The sequence below is a fragment of the Mytilus edulis genome, chromosome 5, assembly GCF_963676685.1.
Source record: "Mytilus edulis chromosome 5, xbMytEdul2.2, whole genome shotgun sequence".
Lineage (NCBI taxonomy): Eukaryota > Metazoa > Mollusca > Bivalvia > Mytilida > Mytilidae > Mytilus > Mytilus edulis.
The window spans coordinates 60,065,848-60,092,340 of NC_092348.1; the positions used below are offsets into that span (position 1 = coordinate 60,065,848).

General features: G+C 31.4%; 1 long non-coding RNA gene across 2 annotated transcripts; it reads right to left on the reverse strand.

Annotated features, from left to right (window-relative positions):
• Positions 1-1,984: 1,984 nt before the first annotated feature.
• On the reverse strand, positions 1,985-25,981 carry LOC139524109 (uncharacterized). Of its 2 annotated transcripts, none has more exons than XR_011664737.1 (8): positions 25,802-25,981; positions 20,939-21,075; positions 16,878-16,933; positions 15,896-15,962; positions 12,704-12,881; positions 10,412-10,451; positions 9,690-9,786; positions 1,985-8,277 (listed from the first exon to the last, which is right to left on the reverse strand). It is a non-coding gene; the product is annotated as an uncharacterized lncRNA (long non-coding RNA). The 2 variants fall into 2 exon arrangements; XR_011664736.1 differs by having other exon boundaries at positions 16,715-16,933.
• Between the last annotated feature and the right edge of the window lie 512 nt (positions 25,982-26,493).

The following is a 26,493-nucleotide window of genomic DNA, read 5'->3' on the forward strand; positions in this document are numbered from 1 at the left end:
TGGGTGCTGAACTTGAAACAGGATCTGTTTTCCTTTCCAGAGCACATGAGATCACCCCCGTTTTTATTGGAGTTTGTGATGCTCAGTCTTAAGTTTTCTGTATATTGTTGTTCGTCTGTTTGATCATTCTTTTTTTGACATGGCGTTGTCAGTTTATTTTCGACTTATGATATTGAATGTCCCTTTGGTATCTTTCTCTTCTCTTTGGTTTGTAGTTTTAAACATAAGAACATGTAGTTATAAGTCTGGATACATAAACTTGTAAAAACACATGATATAATCATAAAGAGATGTAATGTGATTTACCAATGATACAACTATCCACTAACAAAGACGTTAATGAATACACCTGAAGAACCCTTTTTGGACTTCAACAATGATAAGAAATAGTTCAACATGTATAGCTTTGTCTGGAAGCGTTCATCTAACCTTGACCAATTTCATGGTTCATTAGGCAAAGGGGTCTCTTTAGACAAATGGTCGAAGTAGTTTAACTACTGTATCAAAACTCTGTGATAATAAAGGTGGAGAGTTGGAATCCTGTACATGGCAGGAGAACTGCACTCAAATCTTTGATGACTAGGATTGTCAGTTTTCTTACTGAAGATCAGTGGTTCTCTCATGGCACTCAGGCTTCATGCACCAATAAAACCTTACACCACGAAATAGCACAATAGCATTAAAAGTTATATTCAACAAAAATAAATCAATCCAGACATTTTAAGGTTTCCATGGTGATGTTTGTTTATTAGATTATATAGGCAATAGGTCAACTGTACTATATTCAATGACTGAAATTATAGTTATGCGTCTGTCTGGCAGGGTTCATATGTCCTCAACTTCATTTCCATGGTTCATTAGGTAATGTTTATTTTATGGTTATGTTTGTTTATAAATTCTGTAAACTATTGGGTCAACTATATTTAGTGTATGGAATAATTGTATGGCGTGCATTTTGTTCAGTAGGCTTTATCAGACATTGACCATAATTTTCATGGTATAGTCAATGTTTAACTTTCGTAATTAGGTACCATATGCAATATAATTACTATATTTGGTCTACAGTATGGTTGTAAGGTGTAAATCTTTGCCTGGTAGGGTTTGTCTGGCCTTGACCTCATTTACATTGATATTATGTGGAACTTATAGTGAAACTTGCATATCACACACTTTTAACATCGATTCAGTATGACAAGTAAAGCAGACGAGACATTTCAGGGAGTGCACTATTGTTTACTTTTAGCAAGAAAAAAAGTTTGGTGACATCATTTTATTTTTACATTTATAGAAGCACATTATAACAAAATCTTGTAAATTTGAAAAAATCTATGTATTCTTTTCACAAAAATGTGATTTTCATGCATGATTAAGATACTTTTATCTAAATTATTACCAGGTAGTGCTGAGCTACATTAAACTATTTATAAGAATTATTGATTCATCATATGAACAAATAAATATGTTGACATACAAAGCTGACCAATACTTTGTTAGTCCATTAACCAGGGAAAAAATAACTCCTAGCCACATTTGCACTATAATATTTATATGTTCAGTCATTCATGACTATCTGACACTGAGATGACAACCACAATTAGGCATATAAATTCAGAGTATTAAAAATATTCACATTTTATTAGTTTTCCTATAAATTTTACTCAAACACCACTTTATTCATCTTTCGAAACCAGATTTGTCTATATAATTATGTATTTATTTCACAAGATTACTTTTTCATGTAGTGAACTGCGCGATATAGTCAAAATTTTAATTTGGAATAGAATTTAGAATTTCAAAATAGACAAATACAAAGTTTCAAGTACGAAAAAATTCATTGAAAGCTACAATGACCAAACAAAATTCACTTGAAGAGAACAGACATACTGACAGCCAAACACACAACTTGGAGGACAGGAGGTGACCACAAAAACAAGACACTATAATGCCCACATCTACTATTGTAGGCAGAAAATATTAAAACATCTTTTCAATCAGAGAACATAAATTTTAATTATGTTAATATTAATATATAAAAAATATATCAAACAGTGAATACATTTCATTTGGTGACATTTTCAATAACTGTGGATTCATTATTATTCATTGGATACCAATTTTCTTGGATTTCGTAGAAAACTGGAAACCACAAATTCTCATTAATAATTATTTACAAATTTTCTATAAGAATGTATGCAAACTTTGACAAAACCATGAAATCAAATACCCATGAAAATGCAAGTTTTCCCCAATCCACAAAAATTGGTACATACAAATATAAATGAGTAATTTGAAAAAAAATTTTCAAGCAATTCCCCTTTAACAGTGCGTTTAGCCAATATCATACACTAGTATAATTCTAATTCTACCTCTCATCTTAGCCATATAAAAAACCTGTAAGATTAAGTATTATCAGTTTATCTCATATACGAGCATAACCAGTATTTTTAATTTAAAATAAGATTAATATATAACTGTGAAAACTGAAAAGTTTCAAAAGAACCCTAGTTGATTTGAGAAAGTTAAAAAAATTTTAAAACTTGACCATCTTAAGTTTTTCAGACAAGAAAATTCCAACCATTTTTACCTGTTGATTGAAACTTTAAATTTCACATTTATAAATGGAAATACAAAATAACCTGGCATTTTAGTAAGATTAATATATAGTTGTGATAACTGTAGAGTTTTAGGACAATCCTGTTTGATTTGAAAAAGTTATAAACATTATTAAAGTTGACTATCAAAAGTTTATTTCTACCTGAAAATTCCAACTTTTTTACTTTTTGAGGGAAACTTTAAATTTCACATTTATAAATGGAAATAAAAAATAACCTGGCATTTTAGTAAGATTAATATATAATTGTGATAACTGTAGAGTTTTAGGGCAATCCTAGTTGATTTGAAAAAGTAATAAACATTATTAAAGTTGACTATCAAAAGTGTTTTACGACATGAAAATTCCAACTATTTTTTACTTTTTGGGTGAAACTTTAAATTTCCCATTTATAAGTGAAACTACAAAATAACCTGGCATTTTAGTAAGATTAATATATAATTGTGATAACTGTAGAGTTTTAGGGCAATCCTAGTTGATTTGAAAAAGTTATAAACATTATTAAAGTTGACTATCAAAAGTGTTTTACGACATGAAAATTCCAACTATTTTTTACTTTTTGGGTGAAACTTTAAATTTCACATTTATAAGTGGAACTACAAAATAACCTGGCATTTTAGTAAGATTAATATGAAGTTGTGATAACTGTAGAGTTTTAGGACAATCCTAGTTGATTTGAAAAAGTTATAAACATTATTAAAGTTGACTATCAAAAGTTTATTTCGACATGAAAATTCCAACTTTTTGACTTTTCGAGGGAAACTTTAAATTTCACATTTATAAATGGAAATAAAAAATAACCTGGCATTTTAGTAAGATTAATATATAATTGTGATAACTGTAGAGTTTTAGGACAATTCTAGTTGATTTGAAAAAGTTATAAACATTATTAAAGTTGACTATCAAAAGTTTATTTCGACATGAAAATTCCAACTTTTTGACTTTTCTAGGGAAACTTTAAATTTCACATTTATAAATGGAAATAAAAAATAACCTGGCATTTTAGTAAGATTAATATATAATTGTGATAACTGTAGAGTTTTAGGACAATTCTAGTTGATTTGAAAAAGTTATAAACATTATTAAAGTTGACTATCAAAAGTTTATTACGACATGAAAATTCCAGCTTTTTAATTTTTTGAGGGAAACTTTAAATTTCACATTTATAAATGGAAATACAAAACAACCTTGCATTTTAGTAAGATTAATATATAATTGTGATAACTGTAGAGTTTTAGGGCAATCCTAGTCGATTTGAAAAAGTAATAAACATTATTAAAGTTGACTATCAAAAGTGTTTTACGACATGAAAATTCCAACTATTTTTTACTTTTTGGGTGAAACTTTAAATTTCCCATTTATAAGTGAAACTACAAAATAACCTGGCATTTTAGTAAGATTAATATATAATTGTGATAACTGTAGAGTTTTAGGACAATCCTAGTTGATTTGAAAAAGTTATAAACATTATTAAAGTTGACTATCAAAAGTTTTTCACAACATGAAAATTCTAACTATTTTTACTTGTCAGGTGAAACTATCAATTTCACATTAAGAAATTGAAACACGAAATAACCTGGCATTGTAGTAAGATTAATATATAGTTGTGACAACTGTAGAGTTTTAGGACAATCCTCATTGATTTGAAAAAGAAATAAACATTATTAAAGTTGACTATCAAAAGTGTTTTACGACCTGAAAATTCCAACCTTTTTAATTTTTTGAGGGAAACTTTAAATTTCACATTTATAAATGGAAATACAAAATAACCTGGCATTTTAGTAAGATTAATATATAATTGTGATAACTGTAGAGTTTTAGGACAATCCTAGTTGATATGAAAAAGTTATAAACATTATTAAAGTTGACTATCAAAAGTTTATTACGACATGAAAATTCCAACTTTTTAATTTTTTGAGGGAAACTTTAAATTTCACATTTATAAATGGAAATACAAAATAACCTGGCATTTTAGTAAGATTAATATATAATTGTGATAACTGTAGAGTTTTAGGGCAATCCTAGTTGATTTGAAAAAGTTACAAACATTATTAAAGTTGACTATCAAAAGTTTATTTCGACCTGAAAATTCCAACCTTTTTAATTTTTTGAGGGAAACTTTAAATTTCACATTTATAAATGGAAATACAAAATAACCTGGCATTTTAGTAAGATTAATATATAATTGTGATAACTGTAGAGTTTTAGGGCAATCCTAGTTGATTTGAAAAAGTTACAAACATTATTAAAGTTGACTATCAAAAGTTTATTTCGACCTGAAAATTCCAACCTTTTTAATTTTTTGAGGGAAACTTTAAATTTCACATTTATAAATGGAAATACAAAATAACCTGGCATTTTAGTAAGATTAATATATAATTGTGATAACTGTAGAGTTTTAGGGCAATCCTAGTTGATTTGAAAAAGTTACAAACATTATTAAAGTTGACTATCAAAAGTTTATTTCGACCTGAAAATTCCAACCTTTTTAATTTTTTGAGGGAAACTTTAAATTTCACATTTATAAATGGAAATACAAAATAACCTGGCATTTTAGTAAGATTAATATATAATTGTGATAACTGTAGAGTTTTAGGGCAATCCTAGTTGATTTGAAAAAGTTACAAACATTATTAAAGTTGACTATCAAAAGTTTATTTCGACCTGAAAATTCCAACCTTTTTAATTTTTTGAGGGAAACTTTAAATTTCACATTTATAAATGGAAATACAAAACAACCTGGCATTTTAGTAAGATTAATATATAATTGTGATAACTGTAGAGTTTTAGGGCAATCCTAGTTGATTTGAAAAAGTTACAAACATTATTAAAGTTGACTATCAAAAGTTTATTTCGACCTGAAAATTCCAACCTTTTTAATTTTTTGAGGGAAACTTTAAATTTCACATTTATAAATGGAAATACAAAATAACTGGCATTTTAGTAAGATTAATATATAATTGTGATAACTGTAAAGTTTTAGGAAAATCTAAGTTGGTTTGAAAAAGTTACAATTTTTTTTTAAAGTTGACTATTTTAAGTTTTTCCAACAATGCAAATTTTACCTTTAAATTTGACATACCAACTACCAAATTTATAGCTGCCATTTCAGTAAGATTACAGCCAATTTCATTGAGTGTGTAGCCAAAGGTAACATCTTTAGTTAGCCTGCTTGTTAGCTGAACCATGAAGTCATTATTAAGTCAGGTATACTACCCTCCTTTCGAAGTAGCCTAGTCCACCAGACAGATAGATTGGTTATCTGTTGGTCTAATCTACTTTTTAGTTTACCTAACCTAGCAAAGACTTCACTGTTCAGCTAACAAGCAAGCTAACCAAAGACATTACCTTTGGCTACACACTCAATTAAATTGGCTGTAATATATAATTGTGATAACTGTTGAGTTTTAAGAAAATCCTAGCTGATTCAAAAATGTTACAAAATTTTTTTACAACAAAGAATTTTCCTACTATTTTTCCTGTTTATCAAGTGTATAAATTTGACATCAATAAACCGAACTACCAAATTAGTTGACATTCTGTAAAACAGATATTTAACTGTGATAATTGTAGAGATTTAAGTAAAAGTTACCAAATCTTTTAAAGGTGACTTTTTTAAGTTTTTCCAACAATGCAAATTTTAACTATTTTTACCCCTTAATTAGACAAGTCTTTAAATTTGACATACAAAAAAACCAACCAAATTAGCTGGCATTTTAGTAAAATTAATATATAAATGAGATAATGTTGAGTTTTCAACTAATCCTTGCTGATTTGAATAAGTTACAATTTTTTTTTAAAGTTGACCAAGTACTTTGTCTTGTTAATCAAGTCTATTAATTTTACATCAATAAACCAATTTACCAAATTAGCTGGATTCTGTAAAATTGATATATGATTGTGATAATTGTAGAGATTTAAAAAAAATCCTAGTTGAATTGAAAAAGGAAATAGAATTTTTAAAGGTGAATATCTGAAATTGGTCTGAATTCAAAATTCTAGCTATATTTACCTGTTAGTTTTTAAATTTGACAGCAATTAACCAAACTTAAAAATCACCTGGCATTTTGAAAGATCAATTTATAATTTAGATAAAGATGTAGATTTTGATTAACCCAAGTGACTATTTGAAATATCTTTGGAGTGAAAATTCTAGCTTTTCTAAATTCTTAAATATGTGATCGACCTTACTGTTAAGGTCTTTTCAGACTAAGGACACCTACGGGTGCGGGAATTCTCGCTACATTGAAGACCCATTGGTTGCCTTCGGCTGTTGTTTGCTCTATGGTCGGGTGGTTGTTGCTTTGACATATTCACCATTTCCTTTCTCAATTTTATTTGAGCAGTTATTTTAGGTGTATCACTTAAAAATTTGTTAGCATTCATAAAGCTGAAAAGACATACGCATTGATACCAAGATACGTCTAAAAAAATTCTAGCAAACCAGAATATCAAACTTAGTACCATTAAATTTTATACATGAATGTTTTCTATAAAATAGCAAACAACTATTCTGAAAATTGATAAAATTTAGTATGTGAACTAATAAAAAAAAGAAGTTCAACTAAAACCAGTAAATTTAATCTCAAATAATTTTTTAGACTACCAGTATAAAAAAAATAAATTTATCCTGCAATCAGCTAAAGATTTTCGCTAAGAAAAAAAATGAAAAGCTCGGCAAGCCTTGTTTTTCATCCTGTTTCTAAAGCTTGTACATATATATATATTATTTTTTTACAAAAACATACTTATTAATACACTCAAGTCAAATGTCAAATTATTCCTTTGAGTAAACTACTATCAAATTTAAAAACAGCAAATTCAGAAAACATATTATATGTGTATATATACATACATTCAATAATATCATAATACAAATAAAATTCATTGTGTAATACATTCAATAATACATGTATAAAATTATAGTGTATAGTATACAAATCAATGTCATTAATGCATACTATCATACTTGCCTAATGAAAAAATAACTAAAGTGGAAAATATCTTCAATTCAACTTATACTATCTGACAGTGCAACATAACCCCCTTAAGGCTGGATGGTATAAATATACATGTTAATTGACTGCTTATGTTTAAAATTGTAATATATTACATTTCATGTATATGTACCAAGTTGCACTTTAAAAATAAAATATCTATCTACAATGTATCTATACTTATTGTATGGTTATCACTATTAATCTAGCACTCACAAAGTCTACATCATTTTTGGTAAATAGTTGTTTCATAATAACTGTTGTTTACATGTTCTTTCATTTCTTAAATTTAATTTCTGCTATACATAGCATTAAATAAAATCATCATAAAAATAATACTTAACATGATTATTTCTAAATACAAAAAAAAATAACTTTACTTTATGTATTTCCAATTACATTGTAAACATTCTACATTGATAAGGCACAATCATTTCAACCCCTCCAATCGACTTTGATCAATTTTTCCTTAAAATAAAATGACATAGAAACTATACACATATGAAATTATCAGAAGTGTAGTCAACAAAGATCTACTAGTCTGGATCTTGCCTCTTCAAAATGTTAACTTCATCTTCTGTAGGAGCACATAATTCGCCACATTTCACATGTGCAAAAAAAAACCCAAACTTCTTCTAGTGTGTACAAATTAGATAATTATCAGCTATTCTGAAAAGATAATAATATGAAAAATAAAGTAATATATAGATAGACAACTGCCTTGTTTAAATGTTTGTAGAAATTTTGTAAAATTTGTAGTTTAGTACCACTCCATGGTGAGTTTTGCAGATTGTGATTCATGGATGGAAAGCCTAAAATATTCTTTCATATCAGGGCCGTAACTACCTATGAGGCAAACTGCCTCCCCTGAATTTTCTTCAGGCAAAACTTTTTTTGGAAGTAATAAAATAAAATATTGACAATATGTACACAGAGAACTTTAGTTTATATTATAAACAACACAAGTTTACAGTTTTAACAGTGTTATCATGATACGTGATATGTCTGTCATTTTTCGGATTTTTTATCGAAAGTGAACTGTTTTAGTATTTGTTTTTTTGGGGTTTTTTTTCGTGTGGCCATCCGTCTGTTATTCAGTTTTGAGGGGTCAGTATTCGTACGAGAACACATATGAAACGTTGCTTTCGATAATTTTGAATAAAAACTGTTCACATTTATTTGGGGGCTCAATAAAGCAGAGGGAGTTCCTTTTGTATTGTGAATCTTTTAAGATATCGGAAATTCGTTACAGGCTGAAATAGCTGTTGGATCGTTTTTTTAAATCCCGGATCGTACGAGAACATTATGGTCAATGTCTTAGTAGGTAAACACTCCCATTCGTTGTAGCAGGGACTTTCTATACTAAGTATATACTAGACTAATATAGAAAGTCCCTGGTTGTAGTTATATATGTCTGTTCAGCTTTCAACAATATTGAAATTCAAGATCCTCGATAAAAAAAAATATCTTGTGTTCTATAATCTTGCTTTATATGTTTTTTGAACTTACCAGGTTCTAAAAAAATATCTTTAAATACAGATAATAATTGTTTGCATGAAAATTGCTCCAAGGATCCAGCAAAACTGATCTTTCTTAAAGTAAAGAAATCAAAGGAAAACGGGTAATTTTTAGCCATATCATTTGAGAAAAAAATCTGCGGTCACAATGTATTTAATGTTAACAATTATAGGTCAAAGTACGGCCTTCAAGACGGAGCCTTGGCTCACATAGAACAGCAATCTCAGCTTGTTTTTGCATAAAAGTTGCTTCCAGGTTCAAGCAATACTGATGTTTCTTAAAGTAAGGAAATCGAAGGGAAACGGGTCATTTTTAGCCAATGACTGAGAGAAAAAAATCGGCGGGGGGCTGTGCCCCAACCCCCTATTATGGGGGCCTCAATCGGTGGCCCCAAACCCATGCCTCCCCTGAATTCGAACCCTAGTTACGGCCCTGCATATGCTATTCTGAATGCATAATTACTGTGAAAATATCCACAGTTTACACTTGGAAGTGATTCAAGAATAAATATTCATTTCAAGATATCATTTAAATAAAAGAAATTATATAAAGGATTTACTAACCTGAGTCATTGTTATCATCTATTTCTTTTCAAGCTTGTTCATGGTTTTCTTTTCCTGCATCTTTGGACTTTAAGAGAGGGTCAATCTATACTTGAACCTATTTATAAGTGTGCAAAAATATTGGATAATATTTATAAAACAAACAAATATACTTATCAGTAAAATCATATAAACAAAGAAAACAATTATTGTAACCATTTTTCCATTTACTACACGAATACATGCATGACTAGACACTTCTTCCTCATAGTATGATGGTTTATTCATATCGTCTTATCAGCAACAAGCCTTTTATTTTCTTGTTTAAGTTGTTTTACACTCATCATTTTGTGGCTCTTTATAGTTTGTTAGCTTTCGCCTCATGGCAGAGGTTATATAATGTAACTATTATACCAGGTAGTTGCTGACACCACACACGAGACACATGTGATCTCACATAGAGAGTTGTCTCATTCCAAATCACATCAATTTTATATTTTATATTGTAATATTGAAACATATTTTTCCAGAAGTTAATGAGAAAGTTCATAATTAATCAGCACTAGTTGGTATGACTTATAATTAACTGTAATAGCATTTGAAATTTTCTTCTTATAAAGAAACAATAAAAGATAATGCAAATTCTACATTACTTTAATTTATACAAGTGAAAAATACCATATAGGACAACATTTTATTGCAATAAGCATAAGTCAATCATGAATGTGTAATTTGATAATTACTTGTATTTCTTGGTTCTGTTTGCTTTCTTCCATCCTGCATCTACACCAAACAACACAAGAAGACAAAAAAATAATTAATAAGTATTGTTTTTTTAGGGATAAACTTTGAAATTATACATTTAATGTTACAAAGAAAATTCAGCTTTAACAAGTTCTCAAACTGGAGAATTCAATTTCAGTAAAGTGAATATTGTCTGAAGTTGACACTTATAATGCATGACCTTGCATGTTTACACAATGCCTGAAAATAAAAAGATGGAAAGCATTATGTGAATGTTCTAAAGCTCCCATAAATCTACTAGTAGTATAATTTGTGTCCAGTTTGAAAAATCAATTTCTGTTTTCCATACAAAACATTCTTTTAAACATAACATATGGGAAATATTTTTCTTTAAACAAAAAAACACAATGTCATATGGTTTTGATATTGATACCAATCTTAGATTCAGGTTTTTTATTGACTTTACACAATACATCTATCAGCGTTACAGTATTTATAACCACTATGCACAATTGTGGACAGGCTTAGAATTTACATTAGGGTATATTGCAATACTGTTCAACCAATACTAAGTTAGAAGATGTTTCTAAGTAATTATATATTTTCATTACATTTTCTTTACTCATAAATTTGACTTATTTCAAAGCACATGGTTTAATCCAATGATATTGTTAAATAAATTGATGCACTTTCAATGTGCTAGCACAATAGACTAGCTTGTCTTCATAGCATATTGTTGTCACTGATGATATGTTTCTAGTTTGAAGCTTCATTTGCCCTATACACATACAATATTATTGTGCATTGATTTTTTGTAACTTTCTGTATGAATGTGTTGTTGTTATATACAGTTATGTTCATTCCATAAAAATGTTTTTAACTGCTGGTGGCATTTAATATTTATCAAAGGTCCATTTTTCGGTTGAATTTCCTCATTGCCTTCATATGTACTTACTTCATAACAAGGGTAATACACCAATTAAACTTATTTCAACTATTGTATTGGTACATAGTGCTATGGATTCATTAATATTTGTTGGATATTAATTTTAGTGGATTTCGTGGGTATACATGGTATAAGGGAAACATGAATTTAAATATTCAATAAATAACAAATTTTCTGAAGGAATGTTTGCAGACATTGCCTTATAAGAGTGCATATGCTGAAATGTTGCCTTCTTTACTGATCATTGATATTATGTTTATAGTCCTTAATATAGAGATTTATTACAACTGTCACATAAACTTAACATTAACCAAGAAAACTAAACATTGAGCAATGAACCATGAAAATGAGGTCAAGGTCAAATAAAACCTACAAGACTGACATATAGATCATAAAATATTTCCATACACCAAATATAGTTGACCTATTGCATATAGTATTAGACAAAAGACCAAAACTAAAAACCTTCACTTGAGTCACTAAATCATGAAAATGAGGTCAAGGTCAGATGACACCTGCCAGCTAGACATGTACACCTTACAATCATTCTATACACAAAATATAGTACACCTATTGTATATAGTATAAGAAAAACAGACCAAAACACAAAAACTTAACTATAACCACTGAACCATGAAAATGAGGTAAAGGTCAGATGATACCTGCTTGTTTGACATGTACACCTTACAGTCCTTCCATTCACTGAATGTACAAGACCTATTGCTTATAGTATTTGAGATATGGACTTGACCACCAAAACTTAACTTTGTTCACTGATTCATGAAATGAGGTCGAGGTCAGGTCAACTTTCTGACAGGCATGATGACCTTGCAAGGTAGGCACATACCAAATATAGTTATGTTATAACTTATAATAAGAGAGAATTTAACATTACAAAAATGTTCACTTTTTTTCAAGTAGTCACTAAACCATGAAAATGAGGTCAAGGACATTGGACATGTGACTGACGGAAACTTTGTAACATGAGGCATCCATATACAAAGTATGAGGCATCCAGGTCTTCCACCTGCTAAAATATAAAGCTTTTAAGAAGATAGCTAATGCCTCAGCCGGATCACTATCCCTATGTCAAGCTATTGCGACAAAAGTCACAGTCTCGACAAAAACCACAAAATTAAATATCCATGAATATGCAAGTCTTCCTCAATCCATGAAAATTGATACCCAAAAAAACTAAATGAATCCACAGTAGTTGAATTATGATATTTCATTGCTAATCATGTTGGTCTTAAGTTTGGCACTAACATAACAGTTGGCAAAATGATTTTAAAACTGAAATAAATTATCCAAATCATAGAAAGGCTATTTCTTAATCAATAAGTACCTCACAATTACAGCAAAAGAAGTACTCATAAGCTAATCAGCATCTGCTTTTTCCAAAATAAAATGAACTGACATCATTGCATCACAGGAACAAAACTGCCAAAATCCATAGTCTTCTTTTTTTCTAATGTGTTTAATACAGCAATAATGTTGAGAAAGATAAATGATGATGTCCATTTCTGTAAATAAAAAGTTTTTCCATCTCGTCAGTCCACAAATGTGTGAATGAAATCTTAACGAATATCATAGAATATAATATGTCATACAAGAACATAACACAGACATTGTTTGACATGTATAAATTGTTTTCTTTGTGGATTATAGAAAGCATGTCATATGTGAACATAATACAGACATTGTTTTCAAGTATAAATACAGAGATTATGGGGATAATTATAGAGAGTGTGGTGATTGATATATAAAGTGAGGTGATTGATAAATAAAGTAAGGTGATAGGTGTTTATTATGTGGAGATATACATAGACACTGTTGGGGTAGATATAGAGAGTTGGGGGATAGATATAGAGAGTATGGGGATAGATATAGATAGTGTGTGGTGAATGAAATATAAAAAGAGGTGATTGATAAATAAGTAAGGTGATAGGTGTTTATTATATGGAGATATACATAGAGACTGTTGGTGATAGATATAGAGAATGTGGTGATTGATAAATAAAGTAAGGTGATAGGTGTTTAATATGTGGAGATATACATAGAGACTTTGGGGTAGATATAGAGTATGGGGATAAACAAAGAGAGTTTGGTAATAGATTTATATTGTGTGGTGATAAATACATAAAGTGTTGTGATAGATACATAAAGTTTGGTGATAGATACATAAAGTGGTGTGACATACGAACAGTGAGGTGATAGATGTATATAGTGTGGTGATTGATATATAAAGTGTGGTGATAGATACATAAAGTAGTGTGACATATGAACAGTGAGGTGATAGATATATAAAGTGTGGTGATAGATATATAAAGTGTGGTGACAGATACATAAAGTGTGGTGATAGATACTTAAAGTGTTGTGACATATGAACAGTGAGGTGATAGATATATATAGTGTGGTGATAGATGTATATAGTGTGGTGATAGATACATAAAGTGTAGTGATAGATACATAAAGTGGTGTGACATATGAACAGTGAGGTGATAGATGTATATAGTGTGGTGATAGATGTATATAGTATGGTGATAGATATATAAAGTGTGGTGATTATAGATACATAAAGTGGTGAGACATATGAACAGTGAGGTGATAGATGTATATAGTGAGGTGATAGATGTATATAGTGTGGTGATAGATATATAAAGTGTGGTGATAGATACATAAAGTGTGGTGATAGATACATAAAGTGGTGTGACATATGAACAGTGAGGTGATAGATGTATATAGTGAGGTGATAGATGTATATAGTGTGGTGATAGATATATAAAGTGTGGTGATAGATACATAAAGTGGTGTGACATACGAACAGTGAGGTGATAGATGTATATAGTGAAGTGATAGATGTATATAGTGTGGTGATAGATAAATAAAGTGTGGTGATAGATACATAAAGTGGTGTGACATACGAACAGTGAGGTGATAGATGTATATAGTGTGGTGATAGATATATAAAGTGTGGTGATAGATACATAAAGTGGTGTGACATACGAACAGTGAGGTGATAGATGTATATAGTGTGGTGATAGATATATAAATTGTGGTGATAGATATATAGAGTGTGGTGATAGATACCTAAAGTGTTGTGACATATGAACAGTGAGGTGATAGATGTATATAGTGTGGTGATAGATACATAAAGTGTTGTGATAGTTACATAAAGTGTGGTGATAGATATATAAAGTGTGGTGATAGATATATAGAGTGTGGTGATAGATACCTAAAGTGTTGTGACATATGAACAGTGAGGTGATAGATGTATATAGTATGGTGATAGATACATAAAGTGTTGGGATAGTTACATAAAGTGTGGTGATAGATATATATAGTGCGGTGATGGATATATATAGTGTGGTGATAGATATATAAAGTGTGGTGATAGATTGTGGTGATAAGATATATAAAGTGTGGTGATATATATATAAAGTGTGGAGATAGATATATAAAGTTTGGTGATAGATATATAAAGTGTGGTGATAGATACATAAATTGTTGTCACATATGAAGAGTGTGGTGATACATGTATATAGAGTGGTAATATATATATAAAGTGTGGTGATAGATATACAGTGTGGTGACAGATGTATAAAGTTAGGTGATAAATACATAAAGTTAGGTGACAGATATGTAAAGTGAGGTAATAAATGTATCAATAAGATGATAGACATATAAAGAAAGGTGATAGATGCATTAATTGTGGTGTTAAATATATAATAACGTCATAGATATATCATTTAAGGTTTAGATATAAACAGTGAGATTATAAATATAAAGTGTGAGGTGATTGATATATAAAGCAAGGCAATGGGTATTTAAAGTAAGGTGATAGGTGAATATAATGAGGTAACATACAAAGAGACTGTAGGAATAGATATTTTGAGTATGGTGATAGCTATAGAGACTGTAGTAATAGATTGCAGTGTGTGGTATGATAAAAAAAATTATGTGTTAAAATAGTCACTATATACATTTGTGATTAAAGTATAGATACGTAACATGTTCAATAAGGATGTTTGACCAACATTTATTATACCATATTCCTATTTTTATGTAAATAATACAAGTGCATGATTACAAGAATGAAGAAAAGACATTTATATAAATATTTTGTGATATGCTATAGCAGTTTTTCTAATAATCATTTTCTAAACAAGAATGTGTCCTCAGTACACGAATGCCCAACTCGCACTATCATTTTCCATGTTCAGTGGACCGTGAAATTGGGGTAAAAACTCTAATTTTGCATTAAAATTAGAAAGATCATATCATAGGGAACATGTGTATTAAGTTTGAAGTCGATTGGACTTCAACTTCATCAAAAACTACCTTTACCAAAAACTTTAACCTGGAGCAGGACAGACGGACGGACGAACGGAGGCACAGAACAGAAAACATAATGCCCCTCTACTATCGTAGGTGGGGCATAAAAACACTTCACCATCACTATAAACAGAATTGTTGAGTGCTTCTTTGTTATAAATCATTAAATTATACTTGTTATTTTATTTGAAATAAAATGTACCTTTTTCCTTTCTTCCATTTTCATCCATTTATACCTCTAAATCCCTTTAAAATTGTGTTTTGTATTTCTGTAAGAAAAACCAAATTATAAATAATAATTACTACATGAAGTCATTATAAGTTTACACAAACATATATCACTGGAAAAGCAGCCTCTGTTGCAATTTCTCTACAGTTATTAATGTCTTAGTATTAACTGTGTTATTGTATAAATTTTAATATTGTTATAATCTAATCAAAGAAGATTGATGTGATTCATTTTACATTGTGATCATACTGATGAAGGTTATCCAAAATATTTATAAATAATTACATCATAACTGTTTTGTTTACTTTTAAGGCGTTTATATATATATATATTTAAACAAGATGAGGTGGTGACAGATATAAATAGTGTGGTAATATATAAATATAAATATGATAAAGTGGTGATACAATATATATATATATAGTGTTGTAATTTGTAAATACAGTGTGGTGAAGAATATACAGAATAGCGATTATATATACAGTGTGGTGATATATAAGCAAAGTGGTGGTTTACATATATACTGTGTGGTGACAAATATAAACAGTATGGTTATTGGTTTAACCAGTGTCGTGGTAGACATATAAACAAAGTGGTGATGGATATATACAGAGGGATGACACGTATCAATAGTGTGTTGAATGATATGTATGTTAAGTGTAGTTATATGTACTATTAGTGTTGTTATAGATATATACAGTGTGGTTGTTGATATATATAGTGTGGGGATATCAAATATAATCATGACAGTTGGTAGATCTGTATGAACAAAAGCTCAGTAAATAAAATAACCTCAATCAATTCACTTCTTTCCTCTAGATATACCAACTGTTTGTGAAGCCGTTTTTTCATGACTCAGCTTCCTCTTCTTCTAAATATGATGATTATTCTGGCAAGTTGCGTATGATTAAAATAAATAGTCAAAATGAAAAGCAGTTTACTTCTCAACTTGTACCTTTTTCTTACTTCCTTTCCATCAAAATCCATCCAGGTCTACTGTAGAATAGCAATCTGAAAAAATACATATAAAAAATGACATTAAAATTTCAGCAAATCAAATGATATTCTACCATATCAACAGACTGTTATATAAAGCCCATGCTAACTTGCTAACATATATAAAAGCTGATTTAAAAAGAGGGACGAAAGATACCAGAGGGACAGAAAAACTCATAAATCGAAAAATAAACTGACAAAGCCTGGCTAAAAATTAAAAAGACAAACAGACAAACAATAGAACACAAGACACAACATAGAAAGCTAAAGAATAAGCAACACAAACCCCAACAAAAACTAGGGGTGATCTCAGATGCTTCTGAAGGGTAAGCAGATCCTACTCCACATAACTTTCTAATACAAATGGTCAATAAAAAAAAAACTAATATGTAATAGATCTATATAGTACAAGGAAAGACATATTTATTTTTGAGATTGTGGTGATAATTGCATTGTGTGAAGAGTGTGACAACAGATATAAAGTATGTGGGGATAGAAATACATATTGTGAGTATGGTGTTGGGTAAATAAAGTGTGGTGATAGGTATAGTATGGTGATAGAAATGTAAAATGTGGCGATAGATTTGAACAATGAAGTGATAGATGTATTCAGTGTGGTGATCGATAAACAAGTGAAACTGCGAGCTACTGCTCACTGATGATACCCCCGCAGCAAGTGGATAATATTAATAGTGTAAAAATATGCAAGTGTTCGGTAAACAGGAAGTTGTCGAATGATGAATCTGAAAACGCATCACACGGTATAGCTGACTTATAAAAATCCTGAAACCAAATTTCAGAAATCCTTGTATTGTAGTTACTGAGAAAATGTGACGAAAATTTTGAACTTGGTTATCATGTGTAAAACCATACAAGTGTTCGGTAAACAGGAAGTTGTCGAGTGATGAATCTGAAAACGCATCACACGGTATAGCTGACTTATATAAATCGTGAAACCAAATTTCAGAAATCCTTGTATTGTAGTTCCTGAGAAAAATGTGACGAAAATTTTCAACTTGGCTATCATGTGTAAAATCAGACAAGTGTTTGGTAAACAGGAAGTTGTCAAGTGATGAATCTGAAAACGCATCACACTGTATGGCTGACATATATAAATGTTGATACCAAATTACAGAAAGGGTGGATGTGTAGTTCCTGAGAACTAGAGGCTCTAAAGAGCCTGTGTCGCTCACCTTGGTCTATGTGCATATTAAACAAAGGACACAAATGGATTCATGACAAAATTGTATTTTGGTGATGGTGATGTGTTTGAAGTTCTTACTTTACTGAACGATTTTGCTTCTTACAATTATATCTATCATGAACTTTGCCCATTAGTAACAGAGAACTATATTTGGTAAAAATTTACATAAATTTACCAAATTAATGAAAATTGTTAAAAATTGACTATAAAGGGCAATAACTCCTTAAGGGGTCAATTGACCATTTAGGTCATGTTGACTTATTTGTAGATCTTACTTTGCTGAACATTATTGCTGTTTACAGTTTATCGCAATCTATAATAGTATTCAAGATAACCAAAAACGGCAAAATTTCTTTAAAAATTACCAATTGGAGGGCAGCAACCTAACAACCAGTTGTCCAATTCATCTGAAAAATTCAGGGCAGATAGATATTGACAATTTAACTTCTTGTCAGATTTGCTCTAGATGCTTTGGTTTCATAGTTATAAGCAAAAAACTGCATTTTACCCCTATGTTCTATTTTTAGCCGTGGCGGCCATCTTGGTTGAATGGCCAGGTCATCGGACACATTTTTCAAACTAGATACCCCAAAGATGATTGTGGCCTAGTAGTTTCAGTGGAGATTTTGTAAAAGATTACTTAGATTTATGAAAAATGGTTAAAGATTGACTATAAAGGGCAATAACTCCTAAAGGGGTCAACTGACCATTTTGGTCATGTTGACTTATTTGTAGATCTTACTTTGCTGAACATTATTGCTGTTTACAATTTATCTCTATCTATCATAATATTCAAGATAATAACCAAAAACAGCAAAATTTCCTCAAAATTACCAATTCAGGGGCAGCAACCCAACAACCGATTGACCGATTCATCTGAAAATTTCAGGGCAGATAGTTCTTGACCTGATAAACATTTTTATCCCATGTCAGATTTCCTCAAAATGCTTTGGTTTTTGAGTTATAAGCCAAAAACTGCATTTTACCCCTATGTTCTATTTTTAGCGGTGGTGGCCATCTTGGTTGGTTGACCAGGTCACGCCACACATTTTTTAAACTAGATACCCCAAAGATGATTGTGGCCAAGTTTGGATTAATTTGGCCAAGTAGTTTCAGAGGAGAAGATTTTTGTAAAAGATTACTTTAATTTACGAAAAATGGTTAAAAATTGACTATAAAGGGCAATAACTCCTAAACGGGTCAACTGACCATTTTGGTCATGTTGACTTATTTGTAGATCTTACTTTGCTGAACATTATTGCTGTTTACAGTTTATCTCTATCTATAATAATATTCAAGATAATAACCAAAAACAGCAAAATTTCCTCAAAATTACCAATTCAGGGGCAGCAACCCAACAACCGATTGACCGATTCATCTGAAAATTTTAGGGCAGATAGATCTTGACCTGATAAACATTTTAATCCCATGTCAGATTTCCTCAAAATGCTTTGGTTTTTGAGTTATAAGCCAAAAACTGCATTTTACCCCTTTGTTCTATTTTTAGCCGTGGCGGCCATCTTGGTTGGTTGACCAGGTCACGCCACACATTTTTTAAACTAGATACCCCAAAGATGATTGTGGCCAAGTTTGGATTAATTTGGCCAAGTAGTTTCAGAGGAGAAGATTTTTGTAAAAGATTACTTTAATTAACGAAAAATGGTTAAAAATTGACTATAAAGGGCAATAACTCCTAAACGGGTCAACTGACCATTTTGGTCATGTTGACTTATTTGTAGATCTTACTTTGCTGAACATTATTGCTGTTTACAGTTTATCTCTAACTATAATAATATTCAAGATAATAACCAAAAACAGCAAAATTTCTTCAAAATTACCAATTCAGGGGCAGCAACCCAACAACCGATTGACCGATTCATCTGAAAATTTCAGGGCAGATAGATCTTGACCTGATTAACATTTTTACCCCATGTCAGATTTGCTCTAAATGCTTTGGTTTTTGAGTTATTAGCCAAAAACTGCATTTTACCCCTATGTTCTATTTTTAGCCGTGGCGGCCATCTTGGTTGGTTGACCGGGTCACGCCACACATTTTTTAAACTAGATACCCCAATGATGATTGTGGCCAAGTTTGGTTTGATTTGGCCCAGTAGTTTCAGAGGAGAAGATTTTTGTAAAAGTTAACGACGACGGACGACGACGACGGACGACGGACGCCAAGTGATGAGAAAAGCTCACTTGGCCCTTCGGGCCAGGTGAGCTAAAAATGTGACGAAAGTTTCATGGGACGGACTGACTGACGGACGGACTGATGGACGGACAGACAGACAGAGGTAAAACAGTATACCCCCCCCCCCTTTTTAAAGCGGGGGTATAAAAGCGGGGGTATAAAAACAGTATACCCCCCCTTTTTAAAGCGGGGGTATAATTAAGTACAGTGATGATATATAGTAAGGTGATATAGATTTATATTGAGGTGATATATATATTTATTAATATGGTGTTATATATTTAGTGAGTTGATAGTTTATATATACAGTGAGGTGATTGTGATCAATAAAAATATAAACATCTTTGGTGGTAAATATGTATAGCATTGTATAAAGTGGTGATTTTAAACCGAATGGTGATATTTATAAAAAGTGTATTGATAGAAATATAGAGTAGTAATAGATTCATAGAATCTATTTTCAGTTATATTAAAATCTATCAGCCATCAAACTGCCTTCCCATTTTTGCTATGTCAGATTTCAGAACTTTTAATCAGACTGCATATCTATATGACAATTATGAGATTGCCAACAATGAGCATTTCACATTTTTATTCATAATCTCATCAACCTTCATGTACTCACTCAACACTGAAGGGCTAGGGTTAGAAAACTCCTAATGCAATTCTTGACCCAAGTATAAAGTCTGTTCTGCTTCTTCTTATTTCCACACTTTCTCTCCCTATCCTCCTCTGTTAAAGCAGGTGTGTCACATTCTTCACCTTTAAAACATGACAAAGAGAAATACATATATATAGTATAGTATATAAAGGTAGTATAATACAAGATGAGTGCTCACCTAATTTTACATGTTTTAATTTTGCTATAATCTTAATCAATTACCCTATACCCTATACTATTATATTATGGCAAGGACAGGGTGTACTCACTAGAATGAAGTTTATTCAAAAAAAATGTGTTTTTATGCTGCTACCAAGAATGACCCCTTGTCAGTAACTTTGTGTTTTCATATACATGATATATATATTAATGAATACACAATTTGTTTGGCTATTTTCTCCTACTGTTTTTTTTAGCTTTCCCTTTAATATTTTTCAGGATGTTTATAAAATTAAATAAGGTGTGCATGGCATATTATTTCGTTTTTCATTAAATAATCTTAATATGGCAGGTAGTTGGACAAAGCCATTTATCAGGAATAGCCTCGGTAGTTGTTATGGACATCTGACCTGTTAAAAACAGTATAAAAACACCGTTCATTAAAAACATGCCTCGCTAGTTGTTATGGACATCTGACCTGTAAAATACAGTATAAAAACACCATTTATCAAAAACTAGCCTCCGTAGTTGTTATGGACATCTGACCTGTAAAATACAAATATAAAAACACCATTTATCAAAAACCAGCTTCGCTAGTTGTTATGGACATCTGACCTGTAAAATACAGTATAAATCCCCCATTTATCAAAAACCTGCCTCGGTAGTTGTAATGGACATCTGACCTGTAAAATACAGTATAAAAACACCATTTATCAAAAACCAGCCTCGCTAGTTGTTATGGACATCTGACCTGTAAAATGCAGTATAAAAACACCATTTATCAAAAACATGCCTCGCTAGTTGTTATTGACATCTGACTTGTAAAACACAGTATATAAACACTATTTATCAAAAACCAGCCTCGCTAGTTGTTATGGACATCTTACCTGTAAAATACAGTATAAAAACACCATTTATCAAAAACCAGCCTCGCTAGTTGTTATGGACATCTGACCTGTAAAATACAATATAAAAACACCATTTATCAAAAACCAGCCTCGCTAGTTGTTATAGACATCTGACCTGTAAAATGCAGTATAAAAACACCATTTATCAAAAAACATGCCTCGCTAGTTGTTATGGACATCTGACTTGTAAAATACAGTATAAAAACACCATTTATCAAAAACCAGCCTCACTAGTTGTTATTGACATCTGACCTGTAAAATACAGTATAAAAACACCATTTATCAAAAACCAGCCTCGCTAGTTGTTATGGACATCTGACCTGTAAAATGCAGTATAAAAACACCATTTATCAAAAACCAGCCTCGCTAGTTGTTATGGACATCTGACCTGTAAAATGCAGTATAAAAACACCATTTATCAAAAACCAGCCTCGCTAGTTGTTATGGACATCTGACCTGTAAAATGCAGTATAAAAACACCATTTATTAAAAACCAGCCTCGCTAGTTGTTATGGACATCTGACCTGTAAAATGCAGTATAAAAACACCATTTATCAAAAACCAGCCTCGCTAGTTGTTATAGACATCTGACCTGTAAAATGCAGTATAAAAACACCATTTATCAAAAAACATGCCTCGCTAGTTGTTATGGACATCTGACCTGTAAAATACAGTATAAAAACACCATTTATTAAAAACCTGCCTCACTAGTTGTTATTGACATCTGACCTGTAAAATACAGTATAAAAACACCATTTATCAAAAACCAGCCTCGCTAGTTGTTATTGACATCTGACCTGTAAAATGCAGTATAAAAACACCATTTATCAAAAACCAGCCTCGGTAGTTGTTATGGACATCTGACCTGTAAAATACAGTATAAAAACACCATTTATCAAAAAACATGCCTCGCTAGTTGTTATGGACATCTGACCTGTAAAATACAGTATAAAAACACCATTTATCAAAAAACATGCCTCGCTAGTTGTTATTGACATCTGACCTGTAAAATGCAGTATAAAAACACCATTTATCAAAAACCAGCCTCGCTAGTTGTTATTGACATCTGACCTGTAAAATGCAGTATAAAAACACCATTTATCAAAAACCAGCCTCGGTAGTTGTTATGGACATCTGACCTGTAAAATGCAGTATAAAAACACCATTTATCAAAAACCAGCCTCGCTAGTTGTTATTGACATCTGACCTGTAAAATGCAGTATAAAAACACCATTTATTAAAAACCAGCCTCGCTAGTTGTTATGGACATCTGACCTGTAAAATGCAGTATAAAAACACCATTTATCAAAAAACATGCCTCGCTAGTTGTTATGGACATCTGACTTGTAAATCACAGTATATAAACACCATTTATCAAAAACATGCCTCGCTAGTTGTTATGGACATCTGACTTGTAAAACACAGTATATAAACACCATTTATCAAAAACCAGCCTCGGTAGTTGTTATGGATATCTGACCTGTAAAATGCAGTATAAAAACACCATTTATCAAAAACATGCATCGCTAGTTGTTATGGACATCTGACTTGTAAAACACAGTTAAGAAACACCATTTATCAAAAACCAGCCTCGGTAGTTGTAATGGACATCTGACCTGTAAAATGCAGTATAAAAACACCATTTATCAAAAACATGCCTCGCTAGTTGTTATGGCCATCTGACTTGTAAAACACAGTATATAAACACCATTTATCAAAAACCAGCCTCGGTAGTTGTTATGGACATCTGACCTGTAAAATACAGTATAAAAACACCATTTATCAAAAAACAGCCTCGCTAGTTGTTATGGACATCTGACCTGTAAAATACAAATATAAAAACACCATTTATCAAAAACCAGCCTCGCTAGTTGTTATGGACATCTGACCTGTAAAATACAGTATAATGAGTATAAATCCCCCATTTATCAAAAACCTGCCTCGGTAGTTGTAATGGACATCTGACCTGTAAAATACAGTATAAAAACACCATTTATCAAAAACCAGCCTCGCTAGTTGTTATGGACATCTGACCTGTAAAATACAGTATAAAAACACCATTTATTAAAAACCAGCCTCGCTAGTTGTTATGGACATCTGACCTGTAAAATACAGTATAAAAACACCATTTATCAAAAACCAGCCTCGCTAGTTGTTATTGACATCTGACCTGTAAAATACAGTATAAAAACACCATTTATCAAAAACATGCCTCGCTAGTTGTTATGGACATCTGACCTGTAAAATGCAGTATAAAAACACCATTTATCAAAAAAACATGCCTTGCTAGTTGTTATGGACATCTGACTTGTAAAACACAGTATATAAACACTATTTATCAAAAACCAGCCTCGCTAGTTGTTATGGACATCTTACCTGTAAAATACAGTATAAAAACACCATTTATCAAAAACCAGCCTCGGTAGTTGTTATGGACATCTGACCTGTAAAATACAATATAAAAACAGCATTTATCAAAAACCAGCCTCGCTAGTTGTTATGGACATCTGACCTGTAAAATGCAGTATAAAAACACCATTTATCAAAAACCAGCCTCGCTAGTTGTTATGGACATCTGACCTGTAAAATACAAATATAAAAACACCATTTATCAAAAACCAGCCTCGCTAGTTGTTATGGACATCTGACCTGTAAAATACAGTATAAATCCCCCATTTATCAAAAACCTGCCTTGGTAGTTGTAATGGACATCTGACCTGTAAAATACAGTATAAAAACACCATTTATCAAAAACCAGCCTCACTAGTTGTTATGGACATCTGACCTGTAAAATATTGTATAAAAACACCAATTATCAGAAACATGCCTCGCTAGTTGTTATGGACATCTGACCTGTTACATTGTATATCCCCATTTGTCAAGATCATGTCTCAGTAGTTGTGTTGGAATCTGACCTCCTAAAGAAAGTTTAAAAACATTGTTAATCAAGAACATGTCTAGCTAAGTGTCATAGACATCTGATCTCCTAAATTTTTAAGCTATTTTTACAGTATATACACCTGATTTATCAAAAACATGCCTTTGGTTGTTGTCCACCTTAACAGTGTAAAGAGATTGCTTCCCTGAGCAAATGTGGAAGGTACTTAGTTAGGCATTAGTGGTTGAGCTAAGGAAGTACTGCTTTAGCTCAGTCAGTTAATGTGCTGCCTTGTAATACAGAAGTCCCAGGGTCGTGTCCTGATGAAGGCAAGCATTTTTTAACAGAAATTCATACTGTTACAACAGTATAAAAAACCCTTTTATTACTAACATGTGTTGGTAGTTGTTATAGATATCAGACCTCCTAGAAACAGAATTAAAAAAAACCTTTTATTATGAACATGTCTCAGTAGTTGTTATTGATATCTGACCTCCTAAATACAGTGTAAAAAAGCAGACCAGGCCTTGTTAGTTGTCGGATTCATGAACATGTGGCCATTCCGTATTTAGCCAAATTTTACCTATCTCCCTTGCCTTTCGGTACCCTTGTAATGGGATTGCTTTCCTTCACTTGTAAGCCCAGACGGTCAACGCGTTGTCTTGTAAGACAGAGGTCCTTATGCAACTGCAAGTTTTGGAGACGAGAAATTTTAAAATGAAATATGGCACCATGATCTCCGGTTACATAAGTTGGCGCCCAATAATAAAAACCTTTCTTTTGAATACATGTTATCTTCATACAATGAATGAGTAGATGTGTCTATGTTACTTAATCATCTTTTGTTGTCCATACACATCTTTTCAAATGTACAATTCTCACCGCTTCAAACTGTTTCGCCATTTTGTGTGCTCTTTGATAAAAACTATGTTTCAATCCCGTATACTGTAGTCTTATTCTATCTCCAACAAAAAAGAGTTCAGAAAGTAGGCGTGTTTTATTTCAAGTAGGCGGGACCAAAAACCTGCCTCGCTAGTTGCCGGCCTCACTAGTTCCGAAATAGTGCTCACCAAATTTCACCCCGGAAACCTGTTTTTGTAATGACATTGTAAGCCAATTTTCAACACGAAGTTTGCAAATTTGACGTTTCAGCCATTTAAGCCTATATTTTACACTGCAATGATAAAAGCCTCTCGCTTCGATTTTTAAAATTGCTCAGGAACCTGTATTTTTTCAACAACAGCCATTATGTTTCGTTTAAATGGTGTATATTGTTGTGTATATTCATTTTCTGCCCCGGCAACCTGTCTATCACTTAAATTAAAATTAAAAAATACACATTTTTTCAAAATTCCCTATCATTTTAATGTACTTTCCGTAACCCGTATCCGATTTCTTTAGTATAATATTCAAATAAGCAAAGTGGCATTGATTTCTGGATATGATATTGGCACTTACAAAATTGTCAAATGTTCTAGGTTTGATTTTTCTCTTGGGTTTACTTTTAACAAGAAAATCGTCGGGATTAATAGCTGGGACCAACCCCTCAACCACTTTGTACAGAAATACAAGCC